This window comes from Mytilus galloprovincialis, chromosome 8, assembly GCF_965363235.1.
Source record: "Mytilus galloprovincialis chromosome 8, xbMytGall1.hap1.1, whole genome shotgun sequence".
Lineage (NCBI taxonomy): Eukaryota > Metazoa > Mollusca > Bivalvia > Mytilida > Mytilidae > Mytilus > Mytilus galloprovincialis.
Window position 1 is genome coordinate 2,678,294 of NC_134845.1, and position 19,601 is coordinate 2,697,894.

The 19,601-nt window shown below is 31.7% G+C and overlaps 1 long non-coding RNA gene across 1 annotated transcript in view; it reads right to left on the reverse strand.

Moving 5' to 3' along the window:
• The window catches only part of LOC143043070 (uncharacterized), a 46,274-nt gene extending 27,895 nt beyond the window's left edge, over nt 1-18,379 (reverse strand). Inside the window, exons 1-2 of the long non-coding RNA XR_012968174.1 lie at nt 18,215-18,379; nt 6,069-6,222 (exon numbers count right to left, since the gene is read on the reverse strand). This is a non-coding gene — a long non-coding RNA (uncharacterized LOC143043070). The remainder of the gene's footprint in view (nt 1-6,068; nt 6,223-18,214) is intronic.
• Between the last annotated feature and the right edge of the window lie 1,222 nt (nt 18,380-19,601).

The window sequence follows — 19,601 nt, forward strand, 5'->3', positions numbered from 1 at the left end:
ATGACTCGAATGTAGTACATGTTTTAAATACTTTTGAAATACAGTTTGTACATGCTACTTGAGCTACTTTCTATCATATCTATTTAAAAAAACATCGATTGTTTCATATTTTTATTCATCTCTTTTCTGCGTATTCTGAAATACTTCGTGTTCACTAAAAGATGTCAAAAACAATAAAATATGTTTTTCTTTCAAAATAAAAGACAACAATTTATATTTCCTTTGCTCAAGTAAGTTGACATCCTGTTTAAATCTGTACTGTGCTGGATTTGTATCTTGTGTTTAATTATTTCACACATAGTCAAAATATTGGGGATGTTTATTGGTAAGTTAAGCCTTTGTTGTGTATTTTCGAATATATGTATGTAGTTATATATAGGTTACCACGTAGTGTTAATAGTTGCTCGCTTTTGATTATTTATCTTTTTTGGGGACTCTAATATTGGTGCTCTATTAAGTCTATTGATCTGCGCGTTATTTTTTTTATTGATGATTCCGGTTTCCCTAAATATGTATGAACATTTTAAAACTGTGGTATTTTAAGTGGTCTAAACTTAAAAATGATAACAAGAAACTGCTAGTCGAAACAAATCTAAATATTATGATCATGAATATCAAAATAAAGATAGAATGTTTTAGTTGTATATTTGAAAATTATTTTAAACGATAAGAACGTTTACTATATTTCAAAAATTTACAATCGTAAGAAATCCATTTAAATCACATCAAAATACCTGATGATTTGAGCTACTTAACTAAAAGTATTTTGATTAATTTAAGAATGCAACCTCGATACCTGTAGGTGCCAGATATTACTTTTGTATTCTTCTTGATATTGATTAATTGAAGAATATCATTTCCGTAATAAATGTCTTAATTTTTGTAGTAAATCAATTAAATGTTGGAATAAATATCATTGATTCTTGCCACTTCAAAACGATAATTGAACGATTATAATCAAGGGATCTAGAAAAAGTAAAATTTATCATCAAGATATACATAAATCTAGCTCACTGGACACCTAATTGACCAATTAATAAATAAATAAGTTAACACATAGAAAAATTAAATAGGTTAAGACGCCTACATAACTATGATGGCAAACATAACTCTACACTTTACTTCAGAAAAAAAACCTAACAGGCCATGTGTTACGTTTATGTAACTTTTTAAAACAACATTAGGATCTCATTGCTACAATATGTACGGGTTTTCAATTATAGGATTAGTTTGCTAATGGTACCTCTAACTTTTGATCTTAAACACTGCATCGATTGTTTCGAATTCTATTTGAACTTGTAGATGAATGTTCAGTTGTTCAAACAGAAGCCATTTGAACAACATTATCATAGCTTATGAAGTGATTTCATATTGTGATTGATTTGAACATAATAGCGATTATTACTTCAATGTTAATACAACTACAAAAAATAACAATAACCCCAACCCTGTCTGGATTTCATCGATTTTGACATTACTTTATGTGACTCATCACCGGATTTAACGTGCACGAACAACACAACGGGTACCAAATTAGAAGCTGGAGCATCTTATCGAAACCAATAAGATCACTCACGGTGTTGGTTGGGTTATTGGTACCTTTTGTTTTGTTTAAACGCGACATCTGTTTTGTGCTCATGTGAGTTTCGGCTCATGTGGTTTAGACGATTGAAACATATCCGTCGTCATCTGTGACACTGATATATCTTTGTTTGTAAGAACGGCTTTTGAAAATATTTCATAAAAAACAGATAGACGTTAGATCCAGTATTTTATCTTTGATTTAAATTTAAAAGGAATTGGTTGAGCAATGACTTTCATCGTCTGCGTTATCTAGAGCTCAAACACAGTTATGTTTCTTCTTAATTCGATAATGAACTTTAAAAGATGATGACCTGACGTTGTTTCTAAATTTGTCCTTCCTATTATCATCACCATGTATTAAATGATCTATTAAACAATTAATTCACAGATCTTCTCTTTCATTGAATGAAAATAACAATCTAGTGATCCCAAACAGAAAAAAAACCACGAACAAACAAAAGTATATATTAGTGTAAAAATGTTATTTAATGTGTTTCCCTCGGTTTTGTTTTATGACCCGGATTTGTTTTTGTCTATCGATTTATGAGTTTTGAACATCGGTATACTACTGTTGCCTTTATTTAATGAATTAACGAAAAGAAGGCATTTCAGAGGCTGTTTATTGTATGATTTATTATGAATAGCACTGTATATTATTTTAGAAAATGATATAAATAACAACACCGTTCCTTAAGGTAACCCCAAAGCGGGAAAACGAATTGACAATTTCCAACGTTTGACTTGTAGTAAATCAACCAACAGAACGAATGGATCGGCCTAATACCCTCAGTTTTAACTCACGTTTATACAGAAAATAACTCTTATACAATGCTTTGAAAAGGACAATAACACTTTATCGATATCTCAAAAATACTGAACTCCGATTAGAATTTTTTTTAAAAAGTCCCTTATCAAATGGCAGAATCAAATGCTAAAACACATTCAAAAGAATGAATAACAACTGTCACACTCCTCACTTGGTACATGCATTTTCTTGAGTAAAACAGTATGGGATTAAACCTGGTTTATAGCTAGCTTGACCTCTCACTTGCATCACGGTAAAACATACAAATATGATACCAAGAGCAAACACAAGAATGTTGTTAAAATCTTATGTTTTAATTATCTTTTTACAGCAATGTTGGCTACTGAAAGCTATCGTGTTTTAATCATCAGATTAGGTTGCTGATGGTACTGCTTGATGCTTTTGATCTTTATAAACATCGTATATAGGTTTGTGTGAGATATGCATTTACAATCTGAAAGGAAGTTCAGTTGTTTAGAGCATTACAGTAATTTCAAAGGAAAACTTTTGAGAAAATTGTTTTGCAAGTATTATCAGATTGTAATATATTAAAAAACGAAAACATCCATGACCAATTTTAAAGACATAATGTTTGATTTGAATTTGTTGATAATGTCCTTTTTTCATTATTTGTTTAACGTATAAATGACATATAAAAAAGAAGATGTGGTATGATTGCCAATGAGACAACTATCCACAAAAGACCAAAATGACACAGACATTAACAACTTTAGGTCACCGTACGGCCTTCAACAATGAGCAAAGCCCATACCGCAGAGTCAGCTATAAAAGGCCCCGATAAGACAATGTAAAACAATTCAAAACGAGAAAACTAACGGCCTTATTTATGTAAAAAAATGAACGAAAAACAAATATGTAACACATAAACAAACGACAACCACTGAATATACAGGCTCCTGACTTGGGATAGGCACATACATAAATAATGTGGCGGGGTTAAACATGTTAGCGGGATCCCAACCCTCCCCCGAACCTGGGACAGTGGTATAACAGTACAACATAAGAACGAACTATAAAAATCAGTTGAAAAAGGCTTAACTCATCAGATGGACAAAAATATAAGTGGACGTGGCCGGGTACTTATACATCCCGACATAAAAAGACACAATGAACAGATCTGAGAGTACTCGCAGTTATCTTACAGCTAGTTCAAAGCCACTAACTACTAATAAAAAAATCATGCATCCAAGACTATACTATCAATCAGTACACATCCAACATCCAATGGATTTAGTGTAAAGACATCATAAACAGCCAGAGAAAAACATGACCTTGTGCAATGCCAAGTTACAGGTATCGACAGATTGTAGATCCATGAATATGTATATATATATAACATGCTAGTAAAATTTAGTTAGTTTTTTATCTACTGATAACAAAATCAATATTTATTCCAATAAAAACAATATTCAATGATCTTATTACAGTTTTAAATGGTTACCTTTTAGAATAAGTTTTTTTAAAGGAGCGGCAAGTTTACATGGATCATTTCTAAATTTCCGGGCACGGTTAACAACATTTCCGTAAAAATGAGGATGTGCTATCCCGTTTGAAATAAGTTTTCTACAGGTACATCCAAACTTCAAAACCAAATCTTTATATCTATGGAAAAATTTAGTAAAGGTTTTCAGTAATTTATGGTAACGATATCCCTGGTTTAATAATTTACCAGTAATACATAGGATGCGTTCGTTAAAATCAAAAACGTCACAACAGACACGGGCATAGCGAACAAGTTGTGAAATATAAACACCGTAAGATGGTGCCAAAGGAACATCACCATCTAAAAATGGAAAATTAACAATAGGGAACGAAAAATCGTCTCTTTTGTCGTAAATTTTAGTGTGGAGTTTCCCATTTAAAAACAAAATATCTAAATCCAGGAAAGGACAGTTATTACCGAATAAATTTGATTTATTTAAAGTAAGTTCCTTGGGGTAAATTTCAGCAGTATATTGAGAAAATTCTTGATTATTTAACGAAAAAATATCATCAAGATAACGGTAAGTGTTGTTAAATTTATCAATTAAATGCAATTTCGACGGGTCTTTACTGAGTTTAGTCATAAACTGTGATTTGTAACAGTACAAAAACAAGTGTGCTATTAAAGGGGCACAATAAGTGCCCATGGGGATACCTACAACCTGTCGATAAACTTTGTTGCCGAAACGTACATAAATATTATCAAGGAGAAAATTAATAGCTTCAATCATCTCATCACACCTACAGTAAGTATAGCTAGCATATTTATCTTTCTCATTAGAGAAGAAGGCTTTAAATAAGTCGCAGCAAATATATCTACATTCAGCTTTACCAAACGACCATTTAATTAAATAGGAAAACTTTTTTTTAATAAGATGTTGTGGAAGTGTAGTATAAAGAGTAAAAAAATCAAAACTATCAACAGAATCAAAAGGACCATCAAAAGCCCGTAATTTATCTAAAACATCCAAAGAATTTTTTACACTCCAAAAATGCCTATGCACCGATCATCATTCAAAATCATCAGCTTTTTCAAATCCATATGATATATTTGCATCACAAATGAAAAAAACCGAATGACATGTGATCCTATCATATAAGTAGCATGTATGGATAAGTTTAAAAACTGATATGTTTATCATGGATTATGTTGTAGAAGTTCTAATCCTGTATTGAAAAAAGGTCTCATTATTCTATCAGCAGGAGTCCTTTCAAAATCAATGATTAATCTATGACATGAATCATGTTACATAATACAAATCTGAGTTCTAATCAAATGGAACAACGTCCATCATGGCATGAGACCGAGTTAAAAGTAGTCTCTTGAGAAACAGGTACATCATGAAATCTATAAATCTTTCCCATATAATGCAGGAATTTAGCTAACCTTTATTAACGTTCTAATATCATGCAATTTATTGTTGAAACAAATTGATCGATTAATTGATTGGTGTTTTATGCCACATTCATCATTACTGTGCTATTTTACGACGGTCAGTTTGTATTTGTGGCGGACACGGGAATGTCCCAAGAGAACCTGCGAACTTCGGTAAGACAATTGATATCTCTAGTCAATTAAGATTCGAGTCAAGCTAATCATAGGATTCAAACTAAGATGTTGACAGAGTAGTGAAACAATAGACTACACCCGACCACCTAGACCATCCGATCACCAAGACCCCTTTACAACTTCGAATATCATTTGCTCTTGATTCTCATGTGAGGCAAAACCTGAAGTATGAACTGCGTAGTATCTTAACATTAAGATTATTGAGTGATCGCTTAGTTGATCTGTTGAGAATAACATTATATTTATGACGTTTCAACAACTATATCAGGTAAAAAGAGGTGATAACTCTATCTTAATTGACAAAAAAAATCTTACCTCACTCGTAGAAAAGAGAATCTATATATTAAATCTCTCATTCTAGGTATCGAATTATAAGTTTATAAATGAGAGTTTTGAGAGAGGAAAAAAATACAATTGAAATATTCGTGACTTAAAAACGTTAGCATATATATTTATTTTTAAAAGAAGGTTTTCTTACTACTTGCTGCTGAAACCATCAGTGATATAAAACGATTTATTTATAAAAACAGAATCACGTTTGAAAAGATTAAAAAAATAGCAAGTGTATCTGTACAGCAGCAATTTATCTAAAATAATGCAACCTACCTTTCATGAAATCCAGTACTGATTTACTAATCTCCCTTTTTCTAATCCGTTATATGCAGCAGTGAGTTGCATTAAATACATTTTATAATTACGACTTCCAAGGTTTTCGTGACTGATTTTAAGAAGACTTCATTTCATGCTTGATATGTAATATCTAAAACAAAGCGATGATTGGAAAACATTAACTTAATCATGTGATACCTATAACATATATAGGTCATTACAATCGATTACGTAATTTTTTAATAACTGCATGCATTTATTCATACAATCAAGTACAAACGTATTCAACAATATTACTCATTTGAATACTTCTAATTCCGTAAGCATTTTGCACCTGTCTGAAGCCTCTGGCTTTTGTTAGTAATGTATGCTTTTTAATTTTAGTTCATGTATATGTTTTGGAGTTTAGTATGTCGTCTATTATCACTGTACTAGTACACGTTTTTGTTTAGGGGTCAGCTGAAGCACCTCTTCAGGTGCGGGATTATTACGATGTGTTTAAGACCCATAGCTGGCCTTCGGCTGTTTTCTTTCTGCTCTTTGGTCAGGTTGTTGTCTCTTTGACATATTCCCAGTTTCCATTCGCAATTGTATTACCCAATAACAGTTCTAGGATAATAAACTTATCTTAGATACAAGGTTTAACATTTTGTCCGTATAGTGGTTTATTAAACATAGCCATATAAGTGATAGGTTTAGCTAGCCATAAAACCAGGCTCAACCAATATAAAAAAGAAGATGTTTTCTGAAAATGTCCTGTACAAGTCAGTAATATGGCAGTTGTTATCAAATAGTCCATTGTATCTTGACGTTTGTATTTATTGCAGTTCAGTGTTCTTGTTGCAGTTCTGTGTTTTTGTTGCAGTTCTGTGCTTTTGCTGTTCAGTTGTTATCTTCTTATTGTTAATATGTAACCCTCGGTTTCAGTTTGTAACTCGGATTAATTTTCATTTAATCGATTAATGACTATCGCACAGTGATATACTACTTTATTTTTACATCAAATGCGCGGTTCGTCTGCAAGAAATACATAAGTGACGATTCAATCAAGCAATCAAAAAGGACAAATAAAATTCGAGCATTCCGAACGTCTTCGCCAAAAACAACCTATACATCTTTTTCATGGGGTTAAATTTGAAGTTTTGTTTTTTTAAGGTAGAACTGTGTAATTAGACAACAGCGAAAAATCAAACATACCAAAGTCCGAGCAAATTTACATAACAGTTGATTCTGGCAATTGTAAAGAATGGTCGAAACTAACCACAACGGTATGCTTAAAACGCCAATCCATACATGGGGATAAAAAAATACATGTATAAATAAATGATTGTATATATTATTACATTAAATGTTTAAGCATAAATCAAAAAGATGATTATGTCAAAACATCCTATTTTGATATACAATAAACAATTATTATACAAGTGAGATTTTTACAGCCAGGTTTAAACCACCATTGTTCACATAAGAAACGCTTGTACCAAGTCAGGAATATGACAGTTGTAATCCATTTAACATGAAGTGTGCCACTTGTGGAGCAGATAGGTGGCGTTTGCCTCTGATGAAGCAGAGAACATCCTCCGTCTTTTTTTCACGAAGTTCCTTTTTTATTATGTATTTTCAATGCAGTGTTTAGTTATTTTTGTTTGTCTATTTTTTTTTTTTTTTTTTTTTTTTGGTTTTTGTTTTAGTTTTGTCTTTTAACAAGATGTTGTAGCCCTGTTTTCGACACACATTAAATATTTGGACATTTGAATCTTTCATAATTCAAAGTAATATTTAAACTACTTTGTATAATGAAATACAAAAGTGATAGTTAAAAATTTTAATAATTATATAAAAGGAAATACTGACACAACGCTTAATTATTGTTGTATTTTTTTTAATACAACAGTTTAGTAAAAATACGTAGATGATTGAATTGAAAATTTCTATTTATTCTAATATATGAAGATATTTTTCAAATCATGTTCAATTCACCATTTTCTACACAATTCAATTTAATGCAAGAACCAAGTCAGGGGTTTGACAGTGGTTTCCATTCGTTTTAGCCATTTGATATAGGTCTTTTTGTTTTGAATTTTCCTTGATTTTATATATTAGTTAATCTACTTTACTGTTTATGTAAATGACCTATGGTTTTGTGAGTCTTTGTTTACTCCTTGGTTTTGATTGTTATTATCTTCTTCTTTATGAAAATAAATGATGAAATAAATGTCAGGATTATACAACACTTATAGCTATAGAAATCAGACGTTAATAATAATCATTCTGTCAACCGACTGGCTTTATTTGGCTTTACACATCAACTAGTCAATAAAGACATACACTTTTGAATTTAACAGTACGAAATCATTATTAAAGTGAAGATTGAAACAATAATATGTTTACTTCATCTTCAAGGATGGTTAAATAAAGTGATTATTTGAGTAACTGTTCAAATGTTTTTTTAAATGTTTAAGATGTTGTTCCGGAATAACAACGAAGCTACTACTAAATCGAACTCTAGTGTCTTCCTGTCTTCCATTGTTAAACAATATTCCCCAAAATTAGCCACAGTAATGAGCCTAAAGAATAAATTACCGACATTTTCCATACTTTTTCATCAAGAGATATTAATATTAATGATTTAAGTGATTGGCATTTAGTAACTGACAAACCCTAACACTGCTAATCAAGTAGTAATAAATGAGTCTGTTTTACGAGACAAAAGGTCACATTTGTTTTCATTAAACTAATCATTGCGAATCAGTCGTTATAAGCGGATATTCTGGAGATAGTTTTATGAGTAGGTTGAAGGACTATTTGGTACTACAGTATTTGTTTGGCATATAAAAAAGCAATTGATATCAGATTCAGTTGTTTATATGCTGTTAAAACTGTTAGCTAATTTCAATTAGACATGCACGCATGTAAAAAAATGTATTAAGTAAGAAATCATAGAACAAAAACTTTGTTCTTAAACTTTCACCGTTATATATGTATCGTTTTACTTTGATTTTTTATCTATGGTTAACATATTGTGTCATAATCGTCAGTTTGAAAACAATACCACATAACACTACACTGTATATACTGGGTTTGTAATAACTACGGGTGCAACATGTTGAGTAGGATCTTATTACTCTTCTGGAGCACCTTAGTTCACCCACAGTTTAAAGTGGGGTTCGTGTTGCTAAATCCTTAGCTTTCTTTGTTGTGTCTTGTGTACTATTATTTGTCTATTCGTCTTTTTCTTTTTTAGCCATGGCGTTGTGAGTTTATTTTCGATCTATGAGTTTGAATGTCCCACAGGTAATTTTCGACTCTCTTTTGGACATGACCATGACAAGCAAAAAAAAATCCGGCTCAAAATGTTTCAACCAACGTGCGTGCGACAAGACGCAATTAAGACGCTAATACTCACGATAAAAAGGGTAATTGAGTGACTTGGCATCATATTTTTAATAACGTTAAAAGTAAAAAACCAGTGGCTGTATTCAAATATTGGTACGCCCCATGCTAGTTTCGTGTTCATAAGATTCATAAGGTTTTTTTTTCAAATGAGCCTGGTTACCAATTTTAGAATTCTTGTTTATATGTATATGCAATAGTTAAAAAAGAGAGACGAAAGATACCAAAGGGACAGTCAAACTCATAACTCTAAAATAAACTGACAACGCCATGGCTAAAAATGAAAAAGACAAACAGACAAAGAATAGTACACATGACACAACATAAAACTTCACTGTAAATTGACTTTTATGATGTAAGTTCATGAAGACAGAAGTTTATCGATGTTAAACTTAAATTTGCTTCAAACATCGATGATTGATTTTAGATTTCAATTTATATTTAACACGCATTGGTATTACAATGTCTGTGCAATGTCTATCTCATTAAATGAAGGCATTCTGATCTCCGGTTCCGGCTCTACTACCCGTCATATTCGTGTTATTACCTCATATACAACCCAGAGCTGAAATTTTGAAATTAAACTCTTTATGATATTCCCATAGAAAGCTGCCAATTCAGTTCATTTCAAACTTATTTGCAAACGAAAAATGAATCGATTGGACTTTTTGATGACACAACACTACTAGATGTACCATAATAACGCATCTTTAAACTGTCTAGATTATCTAAAATCGGTTATATGCATGAGATATCTGCTGATATTGTAAACTAGATTACCTGTAACACGTCACCATGGCATGAAAACAGGAAGTTATTACTTTTTACAAATGATCGCTTGATGTGCAATGAAATTTTCGTTATAAAGTAACATTTATAAAATGTGTGGTTGTTTTTTTAAAGAGGCGAACGATACCAAAAGGATATTCAAAAAAAGTAGAAAATAAGCTGAAACGTCATTTGTTAAATAGAAAAAAGACCGACAGACAAACAGTAGATTACAAAACACAACTTAGAAAGAAACAAAGACTATGCAACACGAGCATTATTGAAAACGGGTCTGATCTCAGGTGTATCGGAAGGGTGAGCAGATCCTGCTCCACATGTGGCACCATTCGTGTTGCCCATGTTAATACAAATACAGGACATGAACTGATTTTCTATATATTTTGCCTGGATCTTTTTGGATGCATATATTAAAAAAATTTCTATACTAATCCTGTTGAGTGGTTCGAAACATAGAAATAATATAAATCTCGAATAACTCATGCATGTACAAATATACGAATAAAAAATACATTGAACTACAATTACGATATTAAAATTATGAAATATGTTTCTCTTATTTCAGGAAGAAGTAAGATCATAATATACAGAAAACGGAAGCAAACGATTCCATAAGTAATATGGACACAGACAAACTAATAGTTCAAGGTTGTTCTGACGACTGAGTTACTCCGCAGAAAATGAGTTCGTTATATCTTTTATTCAAAAAGAAAACTTGACAAATGGAAGAAAACCTCATCCGGTTTTAAATCATTTTAAGAAATATCGTTTCATTTAAATATGAATATCATGGCTTCCGTGTGACATCAACAGTAACTTTTTCGAACAAGTTTAAATGTCGTATAGTAGTCGACAATCCATATTATCTTTCACTTTATTTAAAATTGGGAAAAAATATCTTTTTTAATTCTTACATAACATTAAAATGTTAAACATTAAAAAAAACAATGTATATGCATCAAATTTGCGACACTTAAGGGCATACGATACAGTAGAGATCCCTCGTTGATTTTTTCCTAAAATTTTGATAGTAGGTCAATTTTAATGTGTACTTTCCAAATATGAAAAGAAAAAAGTACCTTCATGACTTACTTTTTGAGATAATTTGGTTCGAAATTTGCATATTTGGAAGAAAATTCCCGAAAATTCATAAATAATGACTTTTAAAGAAAGTAACAATACTTTTGAACAAAAAGTCATAACTTAACCGGGTTTTTTGTAAAACGTTCCCTTGATCCATGGCAGCTACATGCTGGAACAAGTTTAAGGTTAAACCAAATTATCATTTTCCGGATTTAGATTGATATATGCGAAATGAAGAAATTGACCATATTTTTGCGTCTTTTCGGAAGTGCAGAAAAAAAATGATCGTTGATTTTTTCTTGAAATTTTAGGGGAGTGTTCTTGAAACAGTACTTGATTGATTGCAAAAGAAAAAAATATGGGTCCATGTGCTTGTTTTTTCAATAAAAGCCATATACCTTAAATTTTTACGACGTCTGTCAGTATGGCGCTAAATTACGTTATATAAAGTTTTAATCGCACCAACGTCGTGTAATCATTCCCGCCGTACACGAATACGCTGTCAAGTATATGAAGGTGTTTTCCAAAGCGTTGATACTTATCATAAAAGTTCATAAGATGGTTATTCATAAAATCGCTAAACATTTGTGATAAACATGAGGCTAAGCATTTACGAAACGGAATTTGGACAGGAACCTTTTCATAATAAAAAAAAAGGATATAAAAAAGGATCCCAGCAGATTACTTTGTCAGATGTACGGCAAAACAGAAAAATCTTATAGAAGTATACAGGTGCAGCTTCGTCCGACATAAGTTTTAAATTACTTCATGTACCGAAAGAGGATAGCCAACATTATTGCAAAGGCCCTAACATGGCAAAATGTGAACCAACTATAAATTAAGTGAGGTGATACCATTAATTAACAACCGTATAACCTTCAACAATGACAAAACCTGTCAGCTTTAAAAGGCCCCGACGTACTTGGATTTTTTTTCTTTTTACATTAAACAAATAATCATCTTTCAAATTTAGATTATAAGGAGTACTTCTTGTTCTATAGTTTGAGCTGTTTTGTGCAATTTCATGTCATAATTACGTCAGTCGACTGAAAATGAAGTTGTAGTATAACATTTCATAGGAAGTACAGCAGCTAGTATATTAGAGAATAATAGTCAAGGATGTCTTTATCGATAGATAAGTTGCATTACCTTTCATACGGCGTAACTGTGTGAATATAGCGTACTTGTATGTCTATAAGTAGAGCTATATTGAAAACACTTTATTTGTTCTTCTGTCCGATGGTGTAACTATAATTGTGTTACTTTTCTCAGAAACAACGCTACTGCATGACTTCATAATTGCTCATCAGCTTGACAGCGACGAGTTTTAACGTGTGTACACTTTTTGATCTGTCTGTCTGTCTGCAATTAGTGTACATTTGTCGATACTTCAATTTATATCTCTCGATACATTGAAGTACAAAAGGGTGATGCTTATACAAATAAGAAGACGTGGTATGATTACCAATGAGGCAAATCGCAACCAGAGATCAAATGACAAAGACGTAAACGACTATAGGACATCGGACGGCCTTCAACAATGTTTAAGGCTCACACCAAACAGCAAGCTATAAAGGGCCCTAAAAATTACTAGTGTAAAACCATTCAAACGGGAAAACCAACGGTCCAATCTATATAAAATCTATACTCATAATTAGCTATTGCAGCTTTTGTCATGTTTGTGCTGATGTCAAAAATAGCAGGTTCTTTTGTTCCGTAATGTGTCTTATTTGTTAAAATGTTTTTCAGCATGTTACAGTTTAAGCAACGAATAGTAGGATAGCTCCGAAATCCTTGCAATTTTTCTTTCTCTTGTACGTTGAGCAGATTCTGTTTGGCCGTACAGTTTTGGCAGTTATTCAGTGCTTTTGACAGACTAAAAAGCTCCACAATTTTTCTTCCGTCTTTCCATTTTATGCTGTCAGAACTCTCTTCTGTGTCTTTTACCTTTTCTTTTCAATTCGTCATGCAAAGTTGTATTTGATTTATTTTTGTTCATTTTCAGTATTTCCTTTGATCTCACTGCTCTTCGGCGGATTTCGCCGTCTTTTAGAAACAACATGGCCGCTTTTTTAGCAGGTACTTTTTTGAAATTCGCGCAACCTGATTATGACGTCAGTGAATATTCCGCGAAAATATGACTTCATCTAAAGCGACGTCGCGAAATGTTAACGTTCTTATTAGAAACATCGCGAAATTACAACGTTCTGGTTACCAACGTCGCGAAAACAACACAAAAAGTTTTGAAAACATTATTATCTGCCCCTGCTACTGTATCGTATTCCCTTAATCATAACTATTGTGTTGTAGCCAGTTAACTGACTAGATTCCAAGCCTCACAAAATATTTTGTCATCTCTTCTTTTCTCTTATATATGTTATCAAGATATATATATCATATTTTCTATATAACACAGCCTAATATGAACTGCATGCAATCTAATTCATTGTTTCAACGTAACAGAAAGTAATTAGAATACTTGTCACAAGCCGTTATTAATTAATATCGAAAAAGCATTCAAGAGATGATTATTACTTTTGTTTCGAGTACTAGTAGCAAGATTATTGTTTTAAAAACTCTTTTTTTTTATTTCTAATTGTAAATTAGCAACCAGGAAAACTGAATTAAATAACTGAAAGTAGAGAGGTTTTAAAAGTATTGTAATTTTCATTGTTATTAATGACTGTTATATCAGTATTATAAATCTAATATTGAATCAATCTTAATTCTATATTATTTTGGGGAAATATTTATTTAGAACTTCAAAAATGTGACGTCACTTTGCTAACTCGGCTGTGTACTTTTATGTGCTGGATGAAGTTGTTTTATGTTATGTATCCGTTTTTATTCTATAGTTAGTACCCCCTTCGGTTTTATCATGTATATCTATTATACAGTCATTTTATAAAATTGACTGTTTGCAAAAGTATAAACTATTCTAAATAATAAGGATGTTCTTATCCAAGGCAGAAAACCCTAGCCCTATTTGGCACAACTTTTTGAAACTTATAATCCTCAGTGCACTTAAACTTTGTACTTGTTTTGGCTTTCAAACGTATTTTATCTGAGCGTCACTGGTTAGTCTGGTGTACACGAATCGCACGTCTGGCGTAATAAATTTTTAACCTAGTACCTATTATTCATGTGTTTCTCTGTCCTATATGTTCTCCCATTTATTTGTTTTGTAGTCCTGTCATGTAATGTTGTCATTTTAATGTTATATTTAACATTGCCATAAAAACGGGAAGTTTGACATGCCAAAAAAACCCAGGTTCAACCCACCATTTTTTTTTCTTAAAATAACCAAGCCAGGAAAATGGCCATTGTTATATTATAATTCGTTTCTGTGTGTGTAAAATTATGTAGTGTTTTTGTTGTGTCGTTGTTCTTCTCTTATATTTAATATGTTTCCCTCAGTTTTAGTTTGTGACCTGGATTTGTTTTGTTTTTTATCATTCGATTCATGAGTTTCGAAAAGCGGTTTACTACTGTTGCCTTTATATTTGAAAGTTTAGGTAAATACAGTTCATTGGTAAAGTAAAAAGATACAGAAATTAGATGATGACTATCTTATGGATTATAATAAAACTTTATTTTAGTACTTTAAGATGTAACCATTGATATCATTTTAAATCAAGGTCTTTGTTTATTATCTATTTTCTCTAGATAAAGCCAGTGGAATCCCATTAAATCGTTATTTACGATTTATAATCGGTATATCCAGATACTGTTTTCAACCAGTGAAACATGTAACAAGTCTGTTAACTATTATGTAACTCAATTACAATAAATTAAGATGTTGTTATTGGTTTAATGTTGTGTGTATATGTCTTCTGTTTGCAAATTAATAGTAATAAACAGGAAAAAAATCTGCTCCGTGAAGATTCACAAGAACATAAAGCTTTTATCGTTTTCTATAGTTAAGATTTTCAATTTTTTTTTGTAACAGTACCCAACAAACACACCATAATACAACTAGTTAGTTGTGAAATGTTCCGGAACGATAGCCAATTTTCACTTCATTTATGGTATCAGTCGTTAAAATGGTTAAGCTCGTTAAAACAATAAGTCCGGTAATAAGTCGTTAACATTGCTATAGAGTTTGACTGCAGCCAAACGAAACATCTATGATACACATTAGTCAGTCATTCTTGTCATTATGGAGTTCACTAAACGTCCGAAAGAGAGGCGGAATATACGAAGAGGACATCAAAATTCGGACATACACTGATCAAGCCATGGCAATAAAAAAACTAAACAAAAAGTCCACAAATCAGTACATAAAAGATGAAAAATGGACAATATGAAATCCACAAAAATAACAAAACACCGATGATTTCACGTGATCCGGAAGGTTAGCTGATCGACATATGGCACAATCATGAAATGACTTCAGATTTTTTATGTTGTTTTAAAGGCTTTTGAGTTCAAGTTAAGTATTTCAAATCAGTATTGTTATATGTCAAAATGTACTTCTGTCTATTTCTATGATTGCACCATATATTGAGATTAATCTTTTTCAATTACAATAATTGTTTTTTGGGATAAATCCGGTCCGGAGAAGCTGCAAAAAGACACATGGTACCAATGGGCAAAAGAAATTCATACAGCGGTACATTTTTCATATTTCAAAAACCAATTACCGAAATCGATTGATCAAGACTTCAAAATGCTTTCATAATGGTGTATTTGTGTATTCAAGGCTATTACGGAAACCTTAGTGGAAATATGAATCTTTGTAATCTGCAAGCAATGTAGGAGGTTTCTGAGAACTTCATACAAAAAACGTTGTTGTTGAAGTAATAAACACTGTAAAAATGGGTTTAAGTTGTATGAAATGTTTGAAATAAAACCTCTTCAATGGAGTATTTATCAAATTATCGACAAATAGTCACGGTAAATTCAGTTATTACATTTTATAGTTAAGTTAGTTTCTGAAATATGTGTTTTATATATTTCAACGTTTTCTATAGACAGTTAGTGCGACATACATAATTATATTGATTTCGTCGACAATGACAATAAACTTGATCAATTTCCATCGGGCCGAAATCCCCATGGAACCAGTTGAATGTAGCTGTTCGACGTTTTCTTCCTTCAAGTTGAGTTAGACTCAATAACTTTTCATTGACAGTACACGAATTCTTATGGACGTATGTTTTTCTCTCTGCAAAAACTTTTTAAAAAACTTTGAATTGATTACTAGTACTCCCAATTGCAAATTATAACATGACGTTAAACTGATATTCTTGTAATGCAGTTAATGGTATACCAAGGTTTCTGCTTCTTATGCGACTTTGAACAATAAATATGTCCTTGGTTTCGCTCAAAGCCATCTGAAAATGCGAAACTTATTAACTTTGAATTCATAAATACAGGTCAATTTATTTGAAAATAGATTTCTTTTAGTTTGTAATATTCATATTTTAGTGATCATTTGGGAAAAAACCTTTGCAAGGAAATAATCTAGTTATTTCATTGAATGAATGACAACGTTTTGACTTCTTTTTACTAACAAATTTGAATATGAACTGATGGTTTTAGTTTCAGAAGCATACTTTGATTTTGTGTAGTTTGTGAATAGCGAGTACTTTCAGATCAGGACTTTGTATCTTATTTTCTTTTCTCCCGTGTTTTAGTGCGTTGTAATCAACTCATGAATCAACACTTTTGCAACTTAATTTCATAAATTTGAAGAAAAAAAAATTGTATATACTGCTTTTCTTTTTTCACGGAAGACTGAATGCTCGTTTATATGTTTATTTGTCAATATTAAGCAGATATACACAATGACGTAATATTTCGAGTCAGGATAATACGTGCTGAAAACTGGTATGACCATAGGGATAAAACCTGTTATATGGACGCTCAATGTCATGATGAGAGATGACATCTGGTATGACCGTAGGGATAAAACCTATTATATGGACGCTCAATGTCATGCTGAGAGATGACATCTGGTATGACCGTAGGGATAAAACCTATTATATGGACGCTCAATGTCATGATAATGAGAGATGACATCTGGTATGACCGTAGGGGTAATACATGTTCTATAGTCGCTCAATGTCAAATTGTATTGAAGTTAGCATCAAATATCAGAGGAATTTCTGATAAACGGTTGATAGTTTCTGAACAGAACAGTTATTGCATTATAGAAATTAATTATTGTATAGAGGCGATATGACAAACAGACAGATTATTATCAAATATAAACTACATTGATATTTGCATTTAGTATTGTTAACTAATACAGTTACTGAACCTCGAGTGACAATACAGTTCAAGGAAGTCATTCGGTATATCGAGGACACCAGATTATGTTCTATATTTTTAATTCAATATGCTGCCAAACGGATAAAGTTTTTAATAATATTTACTCATAACGTGTCAACAATTTGGAGACTCTTGAAATTATTGGTATTCAAATATAAATTGTGTTGAATAATGTCCACATCAAAAGAGTGTAACCTGCATAACTAGAAAGAACTTTAGCTAACAATAAAACCAAATTTAACCCACAATTTTTCGAAGGAAAAAACCCTGAACCAAGTCTAAAATATGGCGGTTGGTTTCTTTTTTTCTTTCTTGATCCTTTGATTGCTACATGTATAGATTTTCACTATTTAGTACGGTATAAGAGTCAGGTGTATGTTTCTAACTTTCTAATTTCATTCATACATCTATATATATTTGAATGCAAATAACAGAACTGAGGAAACAACAAACTGTTTAGAATCAACAAAGAGGAATGTGAATTAACAAAGATTTAAGGTGTTTATCAATGAGACAGCAACGCTACACCATACACATGATACATTGATTAACGCGAAGATAATAATAATGTTAAATCATGGATAGAAATATTAAAATCCACTTACCCGTTTTCAAACAAGAAATTCTGGTAATACTTGATAATATTCAGGTTTCTCTAACTCTCCTTGAAAACTCATAAATCAATCAAAGGAATTCACATCTCGGTACTGTTTTTATGTAAACCAACTATCAAGACTAAAACAATACAATAAATTGACTAACTATTGCATGTTTAGATGGAATATGATATGATAAGCGAAGTCAAGTGTATACTGATTGTTATTGGAGAGTTTATACAGCTAATTAGTTGGCTATTTTCATTTGGCTTCAATTATATTGTCCAACAAGATTTATTTACATGCAATAGTTATGGGAATACACGCAGGTTAAAAATGATCACTTCTTCAAATCATGGATATCAAACCACTATTTGATTGATATGAGAAATTGAATACATTCTACACATGAAATGAAACTACAGTTGTTGATAAACGAAACAGCAGTAATTTAGAAAAAATCAAGAGGTGATTTCAAAGTTGTAATCAGGAGACAAGTATATACCTATACTTAGTTATGTAAATGTGTTAAGTTCACGATTGGAACTAAAAGTAATGTTACCAGGGGTCTTTATTTTCAAATGTTGATGCATCGGAAAAACACACACCTGTTGCATATTGATTGAAGGCAAAACATGTTTACAGTAAGAACATTTGATCGAGAAAAAAAAATTGATGAACCCTTAATTGATCATAATTACAAACATGGCGATCAAAAGAAGGCATAATCTGAGATTTCGTATAATGCTATTTACTGCAAGAAGGTCAAACTCCGAGGAAAATTCAAATCGAAATGTGTCTAATAAAACTGTAAAATCAATTCCATTATGTTGGATTAAACCAGATATTATAGCTAGCTTTATTAGTTATCAAAGGTACCTGAATTTTAATTTAGTACGCCAGACGCGCGTTTCGTCTACATAAGACTCATCAGTGACGCTCATATCAAAATATTTATAAAGCCAAACAAGTACAAAGTTGAAGAGCATCGAGGATCCAAAATTACCCAAAATATTGTGCCAAATACGACTATGGTAATCTATGCCTGGGATAACAAAATCTTTAGTTTTTTTCGAAAAATTCAAAGTTTTTTAAACAGGAAATGTATGTAAATGACCACATTATTGATATTCATGTCAACACTGAAGTGTTGACTACTGGGCTTGTGATACCCTCGGGGACGATACGTCCACCAGCAGTGGCATCTACCCAGTGGTGTAAATAGTTATCAAAGGTACCAGGATTATAATTTAGTACTCCAGACGCGCGTTTCGTCTTCATAAGACTCATCAGTGACGCTCATATCTTAACCTCTTAATTGTATGACAGTTGCATAAAGGGACAAGATAACAATTTGTATGAACAGCTGATATTGCAAATTAGCGCTTTTGATATA